Here is a 16,660-nt window from a genome sequence, read left to right on the forward strand (position 1 = left end):
CTGTTGTAGAGGGAATGTCTGGATTAGATAGGTGTTTGTTCTTAGATTTAGATTCTAAATTACTTTTAGTCCAAACTAGAATAACTTCCTTTCCAATTAAAGAATTATATAGAAAACAACTTCATTGACTTAAAATCTCAAGTACAACAGCTTATAGTATCTGTTAAGAAACATCAATTAAATTCTAATAAACATAAAAATGCTATTTTTTGTTTAAGAGAAATGTTTCATTTGAAAAATGTTAGTCTTATTACAACAAAATAAAATTATTTAAAACATCAATTATTTCCTATGTCACCATTCTCAAATCTTCTTATATTATAACTTGCAATCAAAAATAGTTCAATGATTGCAAAATATTATGTGTTGTTTCATAAGGTAGGCTATTTCTGAGATCTGAGTTTCAGTCATTTCTGAATATGAGTAAGATTGTAAAATGGTAACATTCCAAACAGTGAAATTGGAAAATTCAATAGAAAGCCATTAAATACTATTTGCATAGAAATAAAAAAAAAAAAAGGAACTACGGGCCAGAAAGGACCAGGGACTTGCCCATAGTCATACAAAAAGTAGAATGGGGATTCAAACTCAAGTCCTCTGACTCCAGAGCCAGTGCTCTTTCTAGTATACTATACTACCTCTGTATTATCTGCCTATTGGGTTATGATAGAAGGGAATTCTTTTTTGGTCAGGGTTGGGCTGGTTAACCTCTGATGAAGGTCATCTTTCTATATCCTGTGATTCTGATTCCAGTTGACTCAGAGAGATATGGATATAGACATAGCCATGGACATGGACATAGACATAGGCATGAACAAGTATTGATACTAATACAGTTACAGATATAGACATGGAAATAGACAGAGATACAGATATAGACACGGACACAGACAGACATAGCAGACCAGACAGATATGGATACAGATAGAGAATATTGACATCGACATTGACAAAGACACAGGCAGACATAGAGACCAGACAGATATGGATACAGATAGAGGATATTGACATTGACATTGACATTGACATAGACACAGACAGATATAGCAGATCAGAAAGATGGATACCGATAGAGAATATTGACATCGACATTGACAAAGACACAGGCAGACATAGAGACCAGACAGATGTGGATACAGATAGAGGATATTGACATCAACACTGGCATAGATATAGACACAGATGTAGATATATCACAAACTTACACCTTGTATATCTATCATTTCTTACAAATTGAGTGGTAATTAATGTGGGACAATCAGAGATTTCCTCAAGGCTGTCAGCACTCATTAGGGTTTATTTCCTCCCTAACTTGATCACTTCCCTGCACTTTGTGATTCTTTTCTACAGTATGGAACAATGGGCCTTGGAATATTGGCCTCATGGTCTTATTATTCTGGAATTCCAAGGGAAGGGGAAAGGAAAGAGGGTTGTCTTCCTCCCACAACCTTAGACTAAAGGTTGAGGCCCTGGCCAAACTCAGTCTTGGTAGGACTGCACCATATGAAAGACTGTTCTCAGCTGCCATGCCTGCCTCTACCCCTTAACAGTTTTCACTAGAGGTGAAAGAATTCCTAATTATGGCTCTAATAAAAATTAATTATATAATTCTATAAAGTGAATAATCTTCCTCTTTGGTTTCCCATGGTTATGACTTCATCAAATCAATTTTTAATCTAAATTTGTCTGCTATATTTAAGAAATTATAATGACATTTAGGTAGCTATGGCCAACAACTACAGTTATATTGAGTTCTGGCTATTTTTGAAGGATTGCTAATCACTTTGATGCTGTACTTTTCACTAAGTCATCTGAATTTTTCTTTAAAAACAATTTGGCATTTTTTTCACTCTTCAGAGTCACATTTTAGAATATGCATGACAGAGGGATAAAAATATGTGGGTGATGTTGTCAAGGCTCAGCTCTAAGAAAATCTAATGTAAGGAAATCCAAACTTAGAAAAAGATAAATTACAGATTCACAGGATCTCAGAGTTACAAGGAACCTCAGGGACTATGTAGTCCAACCTGTTTCTGAACAAGCATCCCCTCTACAACATACGTTAACAATTAGTCACCTAGCCTTTTCTTGAAGGCCTCCACTGGGTGGGGAACCCACCACCTCCTCATTCTGCCTTTGGAGAGTTCTGAAACTTAGGGAGTGTTTCATGATGTCAAGCCTAAATTTGCCTCTCTGGAAATTCTCTCCATTACTCTGAGTTTTACCTTCTGGGGGTATGGAGAACAAGACTATTTCCTCTTCTCATGACAATGCTTCAGATATGTGAAGACAGTCAGTATTCCTCCACACACACCCGGAGTCTTCTCAGAGCTAAATATATCCAGCTCCTTTAACCAATCCTTATATGACAAGGACTCAAGACCCTACACTATTCTGGTTGCTTTCTTTGGGTACTCCCTCCAGATAATTAATGTCTCTTTAACCTGGGTCCCTAGAAGTGAACACAATACTCCAGATGAGGTAGGATAACAGCAGAGGACCATGGGTCTATCCCGTCCCTCTTCATGGAAGCTTTTCCACTCTTAATGTAATAGTCTTTGGATCTCATTAATTCTGGTTTATTTTTTTGGGGGGGGGTGCTGCCACATTCATTGGTGATATATATTGAGCTTGAAATCCACTAAAACCAGATCTTTTTCAAACAACTGCTTTTTCAGAACATACCTCTTCCAAATTGTAATTGTGAAAGTGATTTTTTTATACCAAGGTGAAAAGTTTGATATTTATTCCTGCTAAATTTCATCTTATTAGATTCAGTCCAATGGTCCCCTCTATCAAAATCATTTTGGATCCTGCCTCTGTTTCCAGTGTGTAAACTCTTGTGCCCCATTTGTGTGATCCTTGAATCTGATGAGAATGCCATGTATGTTTTTATATAAATCACTGATAAACACAGGGTCAAGCAAAGATCCCTGATGTACTACACTGAACCATTAACTACTGCTCTTAGAGTCCAGCTATCCAACTAGTTCTGAATCCACATATTGTCTAATCCTCTATTGTTTCCATCTTTTCCTCAAGAGCAATATTAAGATACTTTATCAAAAGCTTTGCTAAAAATCTAGGTAAATTCTATCTGTAGCATTTCCCGTATCCACTAGCCTAGTAGTCTCATCAGGAAAAGGAAACAAGAAGAGTCTGGCATGGCCTTGTTCTTGATGAAACCAAGCTGACTCTTCATAACCCACTTTCCTTTCTAAGTGTTGGCCAACCATCTTTTTAATGCTTGTTTTTAGACTTTCCCCAGAAATCAAAGTCAAGCACCATGGCCATAGAGTTTGTTCACTTTGCTCTCTTCCCTTTTTCGGAAATTGGGACATTTACCCTTCTCCAGTCCTGTGGTACCATTCTCATTTTCCACTATTCACACAGCCTTGACAATGACTCAGCAATGATAGCTTCCAGTGTTTTCAGGACCAAGGATAGAGTTCATTTGGGTCAAGTCACTTGACTTCATCCAGGGCAGCCAGGTGCTCCCTTACTATCTCTTTACTTAGTCTGGGTAAGTTCATTTTCCTTTGCAGAGAAAAGGGAGCTTTTGATTGATTGAGCAGCTCTTCATTGTCAGGATTCTGGTCCAGTCACTTAGGAACTATGTGATTATATGCTTTTACCTTTTAGACCCTCAGACTCCTTTTGGTAAAATGGGGGTAATGGTTTTCTCCTAAACTCTAAGGTCAGTGAGGGCAATGACTGTTTTATCAAGCCTCAGTATCCCCCTAGCACCTGGCATAGTATATTGTATACAGTAACTAATAAATATTATTTAAAAGTATAATGGAGAAATGATTTAATTTACAGCTTTTAATTACATACTTTTCTTGGGACATATCTAATACACAGTATGAGGGTGATACATCTCATGCGTCTCTATTAGGTGTAGGATGTTAGGCTTTAGGAAAGGGGACTTTTTCTGTTTTCTGATTTGGTCAAGCTCAGTGTAAACCATTTGAGAACAATTATCTCCCTACTCTTATTTGTCTTTATATATTCCTTCACCTGATACAGTGAATTACATATTCTAGGTGCTTAATAAATATTTGTTAAATGATTAGAATAGTAAAGTAAGAACTTAGGACTTAGAATCAGGAGACCTGGGTTCTAGGCTAGGCTCTACCTCCTCTTCCTTGTATGATGTTGGCCACATTCTCTTTCTGGGCCACAGTTTCCTCATTTGTGAAACAAGATCAGTTAGCTTAGATGATCTCTGAGATCTCTCCCACCTCCAACATCCTGAGGTTTGGTGCTCTGCTAATCTTCCACAAAAGATTTAGTGATTTATTCTTTGTTGATACAGAAAAAGCACAGTATGGATTACTGAAATCCATACATGAAAAAGATAAAAACATCATCTTAAAATCTTTATTGATAAAATTTGAATTTGAGTCAGAAAATCTTTTTTAAAGTTTTTATTAATAATTTTTACTCCGACAACATCTTCATTCCCAAATATATCGTTCTCCCAGCCCTCTTTCCAAAAAGCCATTCCTTGTTACAAAGATTAAAAAAGGCAAACTAACAAACTCTCAGCTGAATCTGACAGGATAGAAAATGTTTCACATTCATTGTCCACCATGTCTGCAGAAGAAGAAGGGATGTGAATTTTTTCATTTCTTCTTCAGGGCCAAGCTTGATGATTACAGTCAAATAACATTTAGTTCTTTTCTTTTCTCTTCTTTTTCTCTTTTCCTCCTTTCCTCCTTTTCTTCTTCCCTTTTCTCCCTCCTTCTCTTTCTACTTCCCTTCCTCCCTCCCTCCTTTTCTTCTTCTCTCCCTCTATCCTTCCCTCTCTTCTTTCCTCCATTTTTTCCTCCCTATCTCTCTCCATTCTTTCCTCCCTCTCTCTCTTTGGGTTGTTGTAATTGTTCTCATTTAAGGAACACATCAGGATAAAATAGGAAGAACAGACCATAGGGTCATAGATTTAGAGCTGAAAGGAAACTTGAGATTATCCAGACCAAAGCCTCTTTCAACACCTGTAATGATTTTATTGACAGTAAGTGTGTAAGAATAACCACCCACTAAATAAAGACTTTATCTTAGCCCAACCAGCTGAGATGTTGGGCTTCACACTTTGGGAAGAAGACTGAAAAATTAGAGCTAATCTGGAGGAAGGCAGCCAGGACTAGGAGAGCTATACAAGAAGAAGGCTTAGGGAGGGATGGTGTGTTAGCATTTGAGGGATCATCCTATGGAAGAGGGATTAGTCTTGTTTTACTTGACTCCAGAGACTGAACTAGAAACAATGGGTAGAAATTACAGAGAATAAGACTGTTGCCTAATAAGGGGGAAAAGTTTCTAATGATGAGAATTATCCATTAGTGGAAGTCTGTCCAAATAGATGGGTTCGCCCTCACTGATTTCTTGGGGATGCTTAAAAAAGGAAGGGGGAGTTTTGCCCAGGTATGGTGAGACCGGATGGCCCCCAAGATCCTTTTTAATTGGGAGATCCTGTAATTCTATAAACCAGACTTTATGGTCAATTTCTTTTGCTTCATGAATTTCTACTTGCAGATGGATGTGATAAAAAGTCTTAGTCACTTCCTGTTGGGTTGTTGTCTCCATCTGCCTCCATAGTTCTGGTTGTCAAGAGAATGAGTAATCTCCATCATGTTCTTACTCAGCCAGGAGGAGTGAGTGGAAAACTAATTAGTGTTTGTAAAGGAGGAGGAGAAGCTGGAGTGAAGAGGCCTATAAATGGTGGCTGATTTAATTATTTGATAGTAAAAGGGGAGGGACTGTGCCACTGGGTTGTAGAGACTAACAAGTCAATTTTCTATTTCCTGGAGAGTTGGGTGAAAATGAAAGTTCTCATCCAGCTCCATACTGAGGTTTTGTGAAGAAGCGTTGTTAGGGAAAGATAAATCAAGAACATGAAAATGTGTCTGAAGAAACTGACAGGGTTTAGGAGATGATGAATCTGTGTGGTTTGGGTGTCATGGAGTGGTTTGGGTGTCATGGAGTGAGCTGACAATCAGATCCTTGCCACCCTTTTTTTGCCACCCACTTTTTGCCTTATTAATTCTCATCTTGAGTTCTAAGACAGTCATAGAGCCATAGATTTGGAGTTAAGAGGGACCTTGCAGGTCATTTAGTCTAATGCCCTTTTTTTATAAATGAGTAAATTGAGGTTTAAATAGAGGCAGCCAGAGGGATCAGTGTATAGAGTTCTGAGCTTGGAGTCAAGAAGACCCAGATTCAAATCTAGCCTCAGACGCTTACTAGTCATGTGACCCTGGGCAAGTCACTTAACTTCTGTTTGCCTTAATCCACTGGAGAAGGAAATTACAAACTGCTTTAGTATCTTTGCCAAGAAAACTCCATGACTAGTATGGTTTGAGGGGATTAAGGAGAGTTGGACAGGACTGAATGACTGAATGAAAAAACAATAAACTGGTACTCAGAGAAATGAAACCACTTGCCTAGGGCTATACAGCTAGTTAAGTGTCAGAAACAGAATTTCAACACAGGTCTTCCTGACTACACTATTAGCATATGTCTCAAGGAGCTCCTCTATTCCCCTACAAATTAATAAAAATATCTACTCTTTATAATTAATTAATCAGCTACCTCCAGGCTCCCGTACCAGTTTATAAAATAAATCAGAGAAATCTCTTTTCCCATAAGTTTTTCTTTTCTCTCTCTCTTTCAAACCTTCTAGTTTCATGAGCTTATATGAGCATCGAAGTTCCAGCCTATATAATTTATTAACAATGCGACAAAAATGCAGACATATTTAAATATTTCATCAATGCATATGCTAGCTGTGAGCGAGTTCCTTCTGACTATTTGTTGTAACTGCTGACTCCTCAGTCACAAAATGAAACCACAGCAAAATTCCTGGGTGTCCTAAATAATTTGCAAACCACCATAGTGGTGCCTGTTGAATGAATGAATGATCTCCTCAACAATTAGGACATTGATTATTGTCTGACAAAATACTGAATTTATCCCAAGAATGATTTGGTAGATATAGTATTAGAAGTAAATGAGGAAGGTTTGAGTTCAAGTCCTATTTCTGACCCTTAATAGCTGTGTGTCACCTCCATTGTTGTCTGTTTCTTCATCTGTAAAATTTTAGGTGTTGAACTTGATGGCTTTAAGGTCCCTTTAGGCTCCAAAGATGCGATTCTAGCTTCCCTATTACCTCCATCCTCCCAGGCAGCTGGCTAACAATCTAAGCATCCTTACTGTGTGTCACCCTCCCTTATCCAATCTGTTGCCAAGGCCTGTTGGTTTTACCATTGTGACATCTCTGACATATGTTCCTTTCTCTCCTCTGACACTACCATTGCCCTGGTGCAAACTCTCATCTCCTCCCATTGAGACTATGGCAATAATCTTCTGGTTGGTCCACTCATCACAAGTCTCACTACACAGTAATCTGTCCTCCACAGAGCTGTCAAAGTGATCCTCCCAAAGCACAGTTCTGACCATGTTACTCCCCCCACGTAACAAAGTCCAGTGGCTCCTATTACCTAAAGGGTAAAATATCAAATCTTCTCTTTGGACTTCAAAACCCTTCATAACATGACTCCTTATCTTTGGAATTTTCTTCTACTTTACATCTTCTCTCTTTCCATATACTTTGCAATCCTGTGACACCTATCTCCTTGCTATTCCTCAAAAATGATATTCGATCACACTATGCTGGAGATTTTCATTGGCTTTCCCTCATGCCTGGAATGCTCCCCCTCCTCATCTCTCCTTCCTTTCTTCACTGGCTTCCTTTAAGACCCAGTTAAAATCCCAGCTTCTGCAAGAAGCCTTTCCAGGGGCGGCCAGGTAGCACAGTGAGTAAGAGCACCGGCCCCAGTGTCGGGATGACCTGGGGATCGAATCCTGGCTCAGACACTTAGCACCCACCCAGAAACACCTGGCCGTGTAACCTTGAGCAAGTCACTTAACCCCAATTGCTTATAAAAAAAATAAGCCTTTCCAGATCCCCCTTAAATCTAGTGCTTTCTCTCTGTTGATTATCACCAATGTATCCTGCCGTTGTCCTGTTTCTACAGGGTCATTTGCATGGTGTCTCCCCTATTATACGGTGGGCTCCTAAGGATCACTTTTTGCCTTCCTTTGTATCCCTGACTTAGCACAATGCCTGACACATGGTGGCCAATTAACAAATGTTTTCTGACTGCCTCGGAAGAGCTGAGTTAACTTTGTGATTCTGACCTTGGACAAGTCACGTTCTCTCTCTACCTCAGTTTCCTTATCTGTAAAAATAAGAGGTTCAACTAGATGACTTCTAAGGATCCTTCTAGCTTTAAAGCTCTTGGTGTTGTATAAGATCAATTGATCAAGGACTTGTCCTTTCATCAGTGTGTAAATTCTTTCCACTACCTCAGGTCACAACCTGTCTATAAGGTATAGTCTTAGAGACTGACTTGGGACTCAGGGAGTTGAAGGGATTGGCCCCTGGACACACAGCTACAAGAAGTTGGAATCAGGATTTGAAACCTCATCTTCCTGCCTTGATGTCCAAAAGTCCCTAAAAGAACAGTAAAGCCAGCTGAGTGCCATATTTATAGTGAAAAAGAATTATATCTCTTCTCCACTTTATTTTTATATCTCCCACTCCCCAATCAATCAAATAATGGAAAGAAGCAAAGAATCTTATTGAAAAGATTTGACTTGAAAGAGGCTGAATAGTAGCTGCTTAATCTCATTTCTCAATAAAAATGCACGTGATCAAGCTATTCGTGCCTGTCAACGCAGCATGGTACAGGAATCAATCAGTCAATTGGCAAGAGCTTTTTATATGCCAGGCCACTGCACTGGGTGCTGGACAACCTGGTTATAATTCTCCATCTAACCCTCATTTCTCTATGACCATGTGCTAGGCATTTTCCATTTCTGAGTCCCAGGCAACCCTCTAAGACTATAACTTGCATACCAGACAATCTTGTTATAGGTGAAATTAGTGCTTCTGACACTTAACTAGCTGTGAAGCCAGGGTGTGAATTCTTTCCACCACCTCAGATCACAACCTGTCCATAAGGTACAGTCTTAGAGAGTGGCCAGAAGCTCTGGGAGGTTAGGGACTGGCCCACAGTCACACAGCTAGAAGGGGTCACACAAACTCTCTGAACTTCAGCAAAGTCTCTAAAACTCTAAGTTATAGGAAACAGTTATAAATCCACTGGCTGTGTGATCTATAGCAAGGCATTGAAGTTTTCTGTGCCTCAGTGTCCCTATCTGTAAAAAAGGAAGATGATAACATTGGTAGCACCTATGTCACAGATTTGTCAGAAGGTTAAAAGGAGATCATCTATGTCAAGAATGTTTTGAAAATTTTCAAGCTCTGTATAGGTTACTTATGGTTATTAGAATCAATTTTCTTCCCAATAAAATGATATTTTTGAAATATAGCTATCTTATTTTTACATTCTCTTCATTTTCAAACTTATTTTCTTCCCCATCCAGAGAGCCACCCCTTGTGATGAAGAATACAAAAGAAAGAAGAAAAAGTGGTTCTGCAAACCAATCAGTGGGACAGTCACTTAGTCTGAGAGCATATGCGATACTCCACACCTGGGATCCTCCACCTCTTTAAAGAAAAGAGGGATGAACATTTCTCAGATCTTCCTGGGCCAAGCTTGGTCATCAGTTAAAGAAATCAGAGAAATCAAGTCAATTCTTCTAATGCAAGAAGAAATCCTTCTCTATCATAAGCAGAAGAAAATTTTCAGTTAAAGAGTTCAGAAAATTAAACCATCCCTATCTAAAGATCCAAATGCCTACAGGGTAAAATATTTTTAAATGATTCCTTATCCTCCATCTCTGTTAATGGGAAATATTCCAGCTTGTCCCACATACTCCCATCATGCACAAAATAAAAGGGAGAGTACATTTCTTTTTTCTAATTCTCAGTGTTCTGGAATATGTTCTTTCTCAGCCTTTTACTGTAACCAAAGCTTTTTTTCTCTCTCTAAAAATACCATCTTTAAAGAGTGAAATAAACCTGCCCCTATGTACTAGCTGTTTAAATTCTTGTCCTATTTTGACAGAATTCCATGCGCAATAATTCATTCTGCATACAATTAAATATTTCATACCTCATAATTCATGCATTGCAACGGTATCTTTTTTGGTACGTTTTATTCCCTAGCAACACACATCTTAGACTTCCCACTATCATTTATCTCAGGGAAGAAGTGTCAAAGACTTCTCTTCTCATTACAGATCCCCAACAAAGGAAATGGATAAGACCTTTGTGAGAACTGGTCACAGAGGCCTTTCTAGCTGGAAAATTCTTTGAAATTCACTAAATTTTGTCTTTTAGCAAATCTCTCTATGCTACTGAAGCTTTTACCAGAATTGTTGGCTAGTAGGTATAGGTTTGGTTGTCATTTCATTTTGTTCTGATACCCCCAGTCTTTCTGACAAACAAGCAGGAAATGGTGAAAATTCCCTAAATGAAAAGAGGAAGGAGATTCACAAAATCTTCGACCTGAGAGCAATCTGTTGGATTTCTCCATCCCTGCTATGGTGTACCTGACAGAACATCAAATCTGGAGTTGGAAGAACTGTTAACTTTGCGATTCTGACCTTGGACAAGTCACTCTCTCTCTCTGCCTCAGTTCCCTTACCTATAAAATAAGAGGTTCAACTAGATGATTTCTAAGGACCCTTCTAGTTTTAAACCTAGGAGCCTGAGTCCCCCCACTTCTTTCAAGGCCCAGCTCGGGTGCCAAGTCCCTCAAAAATCCTATGTAGAACACCATTCTTCTTTCTATCCTCTGCTTCTCCCCCAGGGTTAAAATGCTCTATTTCTCCTCAAATTTCTAATAAAGCATATTTCCTGGTATCTCTCCTTTGGACCTTTCTCTTCTCTCTCCTATATCATGCAGTTTATATTCTTGATTTTCTTGACATTAGACTATAAACTCCTTGAGGGCAGGGTCCATATCCTATCTATGTTTGCATACCCAAGACCTAGCCCAAGGTCTTGCATATTACTTCAGCAGTCTGAGGAGGCCACGTGGTATAATGGTAAGGCAATGAATGGCTCTGGAGTCAGAGGGCCTGGGTTCAAATCCAAACTTGGATGCTTACTGCCTATTTGACCTTGGGAACATCATTTTAATTCTCTGGGTGGGCCCAACCCAACTGAGGGAGTTGTACTAGATGGATTTCAAGATCTATTCCCAAATTAGATAATGGATCTTCAAGTACCAGTTCAGATCTCACCTTTTGGGGAAGCCTTCCCTGATCCCGTTAATGCTGGTGCCTTCCCATTATCCCCCATTTATCCTGTCTGTATCTTGTTTGTGTCTCCCCCAACTTAGACCACGAGCTCCCTGTGGGCAGAGACCATTTTCTGCCTTTCTTTGTGTCTTCAGTGCTTAGCACAGTCCGTGGTATATATCAAGACCTTAATTCATGCTTACTGACATGATTTTGCCCATGTGGATCATCTCAATCCTTCCTTGATTTTGGTAGGTAGATGGTCTTTGAGAATTGCTGTGCTCAAAATACATTGTTACCCAGAAGCCACAAGTCTCTCAGGCCAACCTGAGCTCTGATATGGTCACAAAGGACTGGTCTCTGAGTCTGCACCCAAGTTTTTCCAGCATGGCAGGCTCTTATACTCCCCGCTAGCACTATTTCAACCACCCAGGGTTCCTTCACACCATGATGAGTGATTAGAGGATGAATTTAGTTGGGGGGTGGAATGGAAGGATGAAATGGAGACCATTTAGGAGCTGAATAGGAAAAAGGAGGATATTGTAAGGGGAAGGCAAGGTCAAACGAAGGCTTTCTGAGGATGGGGGAGGCAATAGAGAAGGAACCAGTAGAGAGGAGAGATTGGGAGAGACACATGTGCACAGGCAGAGAGAGGAAGAGAGACACACATAGAGGAAAGAAATCGACAAACAGAGAGAAAGTGGGAGTGGGAGAGGGAGATTCTCTGCACAGTATCAATAGGGCAAGTTCCTGGGGAAGCCAGGATCTGGAGTACAAGTAAAGGGATTGGCCTTAACCTGGAAAAATGCCAGCATTTTTTCACGCACAGGAGCAAAAGTGGAGAAAATGGGAAATAATGCAAAGGGGATTTGAATTATGGATTAGGAAAAAATGAGGGAGCTCAAGACAGATGGTATCAATTTTCTTAGTAAGATAGGAGGCGAGGACATCTGAGAGATGGGGGTGGATGGTGGCATCAGGAGTTTGAGGAGAGAAGAACGTGCTGAACGGAATTTATAGATGAAGGAGCTGAGGTTCAAAGAGGTTAAGAGCATACAGTGAGGTGGTGCAGTGGATAGGAAACGGGTCTGAAGCCATAGAGAACTGAGTTCAAATCCACCTTCAGATATTTATTAGCTGTGTGAAATCAGCCTTCTGTCCGCTTCAGTTTCCTCATCTGTAAAATGGGGATAATAACAGCACTTACCTGCCAGGCTTGTTATGAGAATAGTATAACATGAAATTATAAAGCACTCAGCTTTACTTTAAGATAAAATTGTAAAGCACTTAGCAACGAGTCTAGCATGTATTAAATGCTATGGGCTAGTTTCTTAATACCACGTTGCACTGGGCCCAGATTGTTGGTTTCTGGTTTAAATACAGGTGTCTGTACTGCCCTGGGAGTACTGTGCTAAAATAACTATTTCTGGCCTGATTGTCTTATCTGAAGAGACTCAGCACTCAGGCTTCCAATCTCATCACGATTGAAAGGGCTGTCTCCAAAGTCATGTGAATCGACACAAATCAGATGGCATTTTATTAGCCCCAGTCCTCACTCTCTGCTACATTTTACACTGCTGATCACTCTGTCACATACCCTCCATATACTCTCTCCTCTCTGCATTCTTGTGACACAATTCTCTCCTGGTTTCCCACATTCACTTGTAAGTTTGATCTAAGCAGGAAAGGGCACCATAGTGAATAGAGTGCTGGGCTTAGACTCAGGAAGACTCAACTTCATGACTTCAGACACATATTAGCTGTGTGACCCTGGGCAAATCACTTTACCCTGTTTACCTCAGTTTCCTCATTTGTAAAATGAGCTGGAGAAGGAAATGACAAACCACTTTGCCAAGAAAATTCCAAATGAAGTCACAGAGTTAGACACGACTGAACAATAGCTATATTCCCAGTTCCTGACACATAATAAATAAGCACATGTTGATTGATACAATTCACAGTGTTAATTAATTGTGGGACAGTGAGAAGAATACTGGATTTGGAGTCTGAGGACCCCAGTTCAAACCCCTGCTCTTTAACTTGTCGGGTTGACAAGCTGACCTTGTCAACTTGTCCAGTCACTGACCCTATTTAGGCCTTCTCCATTTTCTCACCTGTAAAGTGAAGGAGTTGGACTAGAAGGCCTACAAGATTCTTTTTGGTGCAAAATCTCTGATTCTGTGCTCTTCCTCTTGGTTGCCTGGCAATTGAACTGAAGGAGACCCTCCTTTGCCAGAGTACAGTGAGAAGTTCTCAAGTCAGAGGAATTCCACCTCAACTGAAGTCTTGGCTTTGTTCCTTCCTAGATTTGTGACCTTGGGCAAACCAGTTAGTGACCCTGGGCCTCCATTCTCTCACCTGTGACATGAGGAAGCTGGATGAATGGCCTCCAATGTTCTTTTCAACTTGAAATCTATGATCCTATAAAACCCTTATTTTTAGATTCCACCTGGCGCCTGTCTAATTCTCACTTTAACCAAGACCTGCTGGCTCAATGGTGCTCCTGGTGAGTGGACTGGTAGTTGCCATGCCAACTACAGAGGCTGAAATGGGGATTTTTATTATTTTACCACAGTGATGGTGCTTTATAAATCCAATCTTAAAGCTTCAGCTATGAGCCTTTGAAGAAAGATTATGTCAGCAGAGTTTATCTCCCAGGGATACAAGCAGCCCCAAAAGCTATGGTGGTTGAGCATCAGGGGTCATGGGTTTCAGATCTGAAGTCACAGACCGTGACTCTGCTATTGGATCCCCTGAGTGACCTTGGACAAATTATTTCCCTTCTGGAAACTTAGTATCCTCATCTATAAGAATGAATGAGTTTAATGAAATGAAATCAAAGATCTCTTTAGTCTCAATCCTAGGGGGCTCTAAGGATGTCAGGTATCACAGAAAGGGGCTGGAGTTAGAGTCAGCCCCCTAATACTTTGTAATCTTGCTCTGATCTGGTTTACTCACTTCTCATGGCCTTAGTTTCCTCTACTATGAAATGTGCAGGCTCTTTCTAGATCTGAATCCCTATAGGAACCCAGGATCTCCCTATTTCTTAGTGGCCCCCCTACTCAAAACACATTGAATCTACTTTGTTTATGGTGTAGATTATCTGTGTAGCGGGGGGCATGCAGATGGGCTTCCATCCTGGCCCTGGACAGCTGGCCAGGTGTGCTCCGGACCCTTGCTAAAGGACACACATGACCAGAGCTCCTCCTGGTCTCTAGTTGATCCCTTGGTCCCAAGGGTACAGGGTTTGAGGATTGGGGTGTGGAGAGGGGGAGACGCTCCTCTCCCACAAGAAGATTGGGTCCTGAGCCATGAACACTGCCTGCCCTATAGATAGATAGTAAGACCTGAGAGAGACAGTTTCTGGGCTCTTGAGAGCTCATGTCTTCTTTGGGAGCCAGCCAGTGTCAGCTTTGACTTGGACTCCTAGAAAGGTGAGACAGGGTTCCCCCCCCCCCGCCTCCCCAACAGCAGCTATGGCAGCTACAGTCACTTGGCAGCAGGAGAGGACAATAAATTTAGGCTACAGGTATAGTTGATACTTGAAGTATGTGCGAATGTGTGCTTATTAACTTTCTAGGTTTTAAGCATTTCTTCTGTGGTGGAGGAAATAAATAGCTGTCCTATGCCGGTATTTACTACAGTACTTACCTGTGCTTTGTGCACTTAGCTAGAAGGCACTGTTAATCTCTGCTGAAGACACCCTAGACTGGAGCTATACTTATTTTTAAAAATTAAATTATTTTTTAATTGTCAGACATTTATTTATTTTTTCCTCTTACCTCCTCTGCTGGAAGAAAAAAGTCCAAAAAACCTTTATAACAAATAAATATAGTTAAGCAAAACAAATTCCCATATTGGTCATGTCCAGAAATGTATGTCTGACTCTGCACCCTAAGTCCACCTCCTCTCTGTCAGAAGGTGGGTGGCCCTGCTTGTTCATAGGTCCTCTGAAATCATAGTTGATCCTGGTATTGATCAGAGTTTTAAAATCTTTCAAAGATGTTTGCCTTTACCATATCAATCAACCAGTCAATAAAAATTGATTAATTAATAGCTATGTGCCAGGGTGGGGCAGCTAGGTGGCACAGTGGATAAGGCATAAGCCCTGCAATTAGGAGGACCTGAGTTCAAATTCAGCCTCAGACACTTACTAGCTGTGTGACCCTGGGCAAGTCACGTAACCTTATTTGCCTCAGTTTCTTCATCTGTAAAATGAACTGGAGAAGGAAATGGCAAACCACTCTAGTATCTTTGTCAAGAAAACCCCAAATGGAGTCATGTAGAAAAATGACTCAACAACAATAAAAACAATAACAAATGTGCCAAGTACGGGAGATACAAAAAGAAGCAGAAGACAGTCCCTGTCCTCAAGGGATTTACAATCTAACGAGGGAGACAACAAGCCGATAAATATATGTCAACAAGCTATGTATAGAGCAAGCAGGAAATAAGTCAGAGGTGGGAGGCGCCAGAATAACAGGGGCTGGGAAAGACTTCTTGTAGAAGATAGGAGGTTGTTATCACATAAATTGTCCTCCTGGTTCTTTTCACCTCAGTCTGCACTGATTCATACAAGGCTTCTCAGGTTTCCCCGAAATGGTCACTTCTGTTATTTCTATTCCATTCACGCACCATAATTTGTTTGGTCATTATCCAACTGATAGGCACCTCCGCTATTTCTGGTTCTTTGCTATTACAAAAAGAGTTGCTATAAATATTTTCTACACATAGAACTTTCTCCTCTTTCTTTGATCTTTTTGGGGTATAGGCCTAGCAATAGTATTCTTGTGTCAAAGGATGAGCACAGTTTTAGTAACTTTGGGAGAATGAATAGGTAGACCAATCCACAGTTCCACCAACAATGCATTGGAGTGCCTGTTTTCCTTTAGCCCTTCCAATGTTTGTCATTTTCTTTTTTTTATTCAATTTTCCCAAACTGATGAATATGGGGAAGAACTTCAGAATTGCTTTAATTGGCATTTTTCTAATTATTATTATTGTTTTAAAGCAATCGGGGTTAAGTAACTTGCTCAAGGTTACACGGCCAGGTGTTTCTGGGTGGGTGCTAAGTGTGTGAGCCCAGGATTCGATCTCCAGGTCTTCTCAACACTGGAGGCGGTGCTCTTACTTGTTGTACTACCTGGCCGCGGAGGTTAAGTTTCTTAAACAAGCCTCCTTGTTTATTGTATATTGAAATATTTTGTTCATGATTAAGTTCATAATGAAACAGAAATTTTAATTTTAATAAATGTACCCAAAGTGGTTATAAAAACATATTATCAAAAAAGGCATGAGTAGAAAAGGAGCAAAACTTCACAGGGCACCATTTTGTGCACTCTCCTGGTAAACTCAGGTACAGTTAGGAGATAGGGAGAGGAAAATTTGTGGCAGGGCAGAGGGGCCCATGGGGGAGCAGGCCATGGAAGGGGCCCATGGGGGAGCA

This window comes from Petaurus breviceps, unplaced genomic scaffold (genome assembly GCF_028583685.1).
Source record: "Petaurus breviceps papuanus isolate PSGF00001 unplaced genomic scaffold, PetGlider_PUasm1.0 490, whole genome shotgun sequence".
NCBI lineage: Eukaryota > Metazoa > Chordata > Mammalia > Diprotodontia > Petauridae > Petaurus > Petaurus breviceps.